Below are 6,000 nucleotides of genomic sequence, written 5' to 3'. Positions count from 1 at the left end.
AATTGATTCTCGAGTATGTTTTTGCACGTGCGTTTTTTTTTTATTTAGTTCATTTTTTTGAAAAAAAATCATTTTGTGATATGAATAAACGGTGATCCAAATGACGAAACGGTGTTTCAATTTATGTGTTTGAATTTTCAATTAACAAAAATCAAGTCATTTGAATCATCGCTTCGAGATAACTTTTACATCAGTTGACCCGTATCCTTCTTCCGATCAAAAACCCTAAAACATCGGTTTGAAACTCGAAAAAAAAAACTTAATGGCGTTAATTGTTTTTTAATGGGGGTCCATTGAGACAAAAATAGTTGAAAGCTTGGACCGTTGGTAGTGAGTTTTAAAGGTGAGATTATTATCGGCAATATATAAAAGGTGGAATTATTTATTTCTAATTTGCCTAAAATCAATTTAGAATTAAGTGTCATTTTCGTACCCGTATTTTGTTCAACTAGGTAACTTTAGTACCATTTTTGAATTTATTGCAATTGACTACTTTAGTTTTCTAAAACTTGCCATTTTAATACTTTTTTCTAACTTCACCGTTGAATCAGGGGCAATTTGGTAACTTTGAATTTTCTTTTAATTTCTCGTTTCTTTTGATTCTTTCCCCTATATAATTTAACTTTCATCTCAATCAAAACCCTAAATTAAAATATTTTCATATGTACACCACATTGTCCTCCTCCTTTTCTGGCGCCACCCACCAGTCCACCACAACCACCTGCCAGCAAGCCAAATAATATAAAGAAGAACAAAATGTTCATCGGAATCGTATGAAACTGCGTGGTGGAGCTCAAACTCCTCATGTCCGCCCTGATCTTTTGCTCCCTCATTAATCTCTTCTAGGTTAGCCTGCGACAATAATTGTAAGCCAAAACCTACTCTACCTCCATCGCATTCTCTCCTCACCACATGTAATTCCACACCGTTGCTACCTTCCCCGGTCACCACAGCGGGACTACAGATCCAATCCCTTCTCTCTCGGCCACCACGATAGGACCGTATCTCCACTCTCGAGACATTTTTTGACTTTATTGTGATGTTGACATTCTTTTATAAAGTAAGCAGCATATTAATATGCTGAAACCTATCTGCAATGTCTAATTTTCTATGTTTTGAATTTGAATGTAATTCAAGATATACGATTATTGATACAAACTTTGAACTCTTTCAAAAATTTCAAGAACAAGATATCAACTTTTTGTATTTTTAGAAATTCGGATAATCTGTTTCAATATCGGAATTTGTATCCGAACTTTTGGATATCCGAATCCAAAATTAGGATTCTGATCGATGGATGGGAAGAGCTTTGATCGATGGATTGATGTTATGATTTTTGGATTTAGGTTTTACAGGATATAAAGGAAGAAGGTGTTTAAAAGAAAAGAAAAAAGATAAATAAAATAACGAAGTTACCAAATTGCCCCTGACTTAACGGACAAAAATAGACGGAGTTAGAAAAAAGTACTAAAATAGCAAGTTTTAAAAAAGTGAAGTTGCCATTTGCAATAAATTAAAAAATGGTACTAAAGTTGCGTAGTTGAATAAAACACAGGTACGAAAATGACACTTAACTCATCAATTTATGTACACATAGTATTGATACAAGCATAGATGTAATGCATTTTTTCATATACATCATGTGGTTATATTTGTCACACCCCAACCTATGGCGAAAATTTCGGGCGCAACTGATCGCGCATTAGCTTGTAAGACACTATCATTAATATAGTGACAATAACTAATTATTTAATTTAAATAATTCAAGAACATCTAAAAAAATCCAAACATTATCCAGACTTTCAAATTCAAACAAAACATAATAAATAAATTGTTTATTTGATAAATAGACCTAAAGGAATCATATACTCGCTTATCTTTAATTATCCAAGATGATAACCTGTAACATGTATGAAAATAATTTTATCAACACAAGGTTGGTGAGCAAAAACACAATTTAATACATATAATAATAAAAACCAACTCTTATGCGAAAACTTAACTACAACAATTAAATTGTAACTATACAAGTAATAATCCATTCATCATGACACTATATCAAGCTACTAGGATGGCGTAAGATCTTACTAATGAAGATAAGAATGAGGCCACCAACAATAAAATATAAACAAATAAGCATATTTCATGTTAACAACTAATTGAGTAATACACGAAACACATATATTAAAATGGTATTTGAGGATGTGAAATAATATCCTTGAGATTTATATAGTACATGTTGTCCCCAAAATAATAAAAACAAAAAGGTGATGCGATTTACTCACCTTACAAAATGGCGAGTGAGAGGAAATAAGAATATAGAAGAACATGACTTAAGCGAGTTGACCAAACCAAACTTGATGATTTCCTAAAAATTAGATACATATTCCAAAGTTAAAACAAAACCAAAACGACCCAAAATTAATAATAAAATCTGAAAGTTTAAACTTAAAATTAAAGAAAACGAACTTTAAACAAGTGTTCAATTCGTAGACGGTCCAAATGTCATTATAAGATCAAATTCGGATCCAACACGTCCAAAACTTAATTATAAACATAAAATATTAAAAACTTAGAAGCTAATTAGGGTAAATTTTTAGTGTAATTGAAAAACCCCAATTTAGTTTCAAACATAAACCCTAGATTAATTTTAATGAAATTGAACATGAAATCCCTCAATTCTTTTGAAATTGATTGAGGGCTTATAATAATTCATAAAAATACTAACTTACCTAGGAGTTGCTAATAGAACTAGTTGATTATGATTAAAAAGACCTATTTGACTTTGTTTGTCAACTCTTAAAGAATACTAGATTATGCTTAATTCGTGAGAGAGAATGAAAGTAGACGAGTTGTGTGGCAAAAAATGATAATAACAAACGCTAGTTTATATAAAAAAAACCTATTATACTTTGTGTTTATCACCAATTTAGTGATAACTTGTTTAAACTTGAAATGTGTAACACCCCGACTTAAGCGGAAACGCCCGAGTGTGACGTACAGATTGCTCAAACACACGTGGCACTATTAAGTGACCATAATAACATTAATTCATTTAATAAGCCAAGTAACACAAGTTCGAAAGTAACAATACAAGTTCAAACCAAAACATAACCATAACAATAGTTCTTTTATTGAAATACCCTAAGTAATCTAAGTGTCTTCAATACTTCAACCTCTAATCACGGTACCTGTAACATATGTATAAAATATGGTCAGCTATAAATATAGCTGGTGAGTTTCCACAGTTTAAATACGTACATAAAAACCATACAATTCATAGACATGTGGTAAACGAGCAAGTAAGTCCTTTCCAGTTGGTACAACCAACGTACTTGGATAATCGCGCAAGTAAGGTCCTTTCCAATTGGTAACAACCAACGTACTTGGATAATGAGGCCCTTTTCCACTCGATACAAATGGACCGGAGTGCAAAGGGGGGGGGGGCGTATGATCATACTTAATGAGGCTTCCCAATCGTGCAAGCAATATTCGTGCAAGTAATACAAGTAACACACAAGTCCATATACGAATTGTAGTTTTGTAATAGAAGAAATAATACTTGAATCTTTATAAGGATACATATGCTACCCCAAAACATTAAAACATTAAAACGGGGTGGTGAAAAACTCACCTTAGTAATTGAAGTGAAAAAGGAATAAGAATAACTTGAAGGCGTCAAAGGAACCGAAGCAATCAATCCGTACGAACTATAAATAAGAATAAACATGACTTTTAACGACTATTCTATCGGGATTTTAAGGTTGTTTAATTGTATGATAGTTTTAGAAGATAGTTATTATTTTATTACGAATCTTATGGCTCTTAGATTATTATATTATTATTTATGTTTTAACGACAACTTGGTTATTAGTACAATTTAAGCACTTTAATGGCGAGAAAACAAAGTTTATATGTTCGAAAAGCTTGAACTATTGTTTACAAGTCGAAAATATAATTGTTGCTTTAACAAAACGATTTTTAGAGAATTAAAGTTTACTTTGCGATTATTACACGATTTTTAATAACGACTTATGAAAACGAAAAACTTGATTTTTATATGTAAAATGGTGAGATATATTTTATAGTTAATTTACATAATTTTTATTTAATTTAAAAAGGGTTTTATAAATTTATTATGATTATTAATTGATTAAAATGATTTATTAATTAATAATAAACTGGAAAAATGTTTAAAAAAAAATATGAGATTGACCCGGGTTTCGAACCTGGGTCTTGGTGGTATAAGTTCTGGGTATTATCCAACTGCTCTGGTGACAATATTCGTTTATAGTATGGTTTTTAATACTTAAATATACTATTAGCTTTGGAATTGATTTTAATAATAATAATAATAATAACAATACAGGGCCCAACACAAAAAGAAAAAAAAGGCTTGACCCGGGTTTCGAACCCGGGTCTCATGTTTACAATGTTAACGATTTAACCAGTTGGACTAGGAAGCAATTCAATGAAGTTATGGAAACAGTTTACTTTAAACAGATGTTCAACTTCGTCTTCTTCATCTTCAATAACATAAACCCTAATTTATCAATTGGGGTTTCTGTTCCATGTTCGATATAATTAAACTAGGGGTTTTGTTTATTGGTGTGACGACATTAACAAGCATATATTAATTACCTTATAAGGTTTTGTTTTGACCGAAACCCAGTTGCCGGAAAAGTAATAAGAAAACTCCCAATTACAGACAAATCGGTGTATTAGAGGGGGATTGAGAGGAATGAGCGAGTTGTTTATGAGTTTAGGCGTCTATTTATACTAGGTGGAGGAGCGTCTTCACATTAATTCGTTGATTTGATTATCCGGATTTTTCGGCGACCATTACGGGTCTATTTACGGCGAATAAACGCAATTAACTTGTTGGTTAATGTTTTTTATTGACGGAGAAACTCGTTTACATATTTATTTGGTTAAAACGACGAAGTTTGGTGGTGTTTGGGTTACCTCGGCGCCGATTCCGACGGCCGGAGGGTGGCCGGAAAAACGGGGCAGGAAGGAGGGGGGCGGGTAGGGTTTGGGTTAATTTAATAATATAATTTAAATATTATTTACACTTGGACCCTGCAGTTTCATAAACATTTTAAATGATGTTTAATATCTTTTAAGCTATAATATGTTTTTAGAGTTTACACTTTTTGCCCAAACTTTATATTATAAGGTCTTCGGTTTTGGATTATTTACGCGTTTTACTCGCGCGGCTCGATTAACGTTAAGGTTCGGGAATTTATAAACATAACAACGAACAACGAATAAAGAACATTAAATGTCGAGAAACACTTCATTAAATTATATTTAATACATCGAAACGACCCAACGGGTCGGGTTTACAATATGAACACGAATCGAAAATTGACGAATGTCACAAAATGAATGAGATAAACATAAAAACTTGATAATTATCTTGTATGTAGTGATAGAATTCGTAGGTTTAAGATAGGAATTGATGGGGAATGTTACAGAACCTGTCTAGTTTGAATTACACTCGATTTGGATAGAGTTTGAGTGATTAAACAAGTCATAACGCACCTAAACGAGCTGAACTGAAGCAAAAACGAACTGGTCTGCAATATAGCCCAGGTCGCATCGCGTGGCCATGTTATGCGCCCACGTCGCGTGATGCGGTGAGGTGAAACCTCCATAATTTTTGTTTTTGTCACAATTAGTCCCTAAAGTTTGAATAGGTTGCTACTAATTGCTAAACTTGTTATTTAAAACATATAAGCGAGTTGTAATGAAACTAACACATGACAAATGAATAAAATGAACTTCCATTAACAATTCAATACCCGAATTATAGTACGGGTCGGGTACAACGAAAACCGAAAAATAACGAATGTTACAATATTTGCTTTATTTGTAACTTTATTATATAGGTCATCCTATATGTTACATGGGCTCTAAAGCTAGTATGACAATATGATATGATAATGTTCTGAAGTCCCAACCTAACAATAAAACATAATATTTTAAATATTAAAG

Source organism: Bidens hawaiensis, unplaced genomic scaffold (assembly GCF_021521415.1).
Source record: "Bidens hawaiensis isolate Kalapana, Puna unplaced genomic scaffold, B.hawaiensis_p1.1 tig00036239_1, whole genome shotgun sequence".
NCBI lineage: Eukaryota > Viridiplantae > Streptophyta > Magnoliopsida > Asterales > Asteraceae > Bidens > Bidens hawaiensis.
This window is presented reverse-complemented; position numbering follows the sequence as displayed.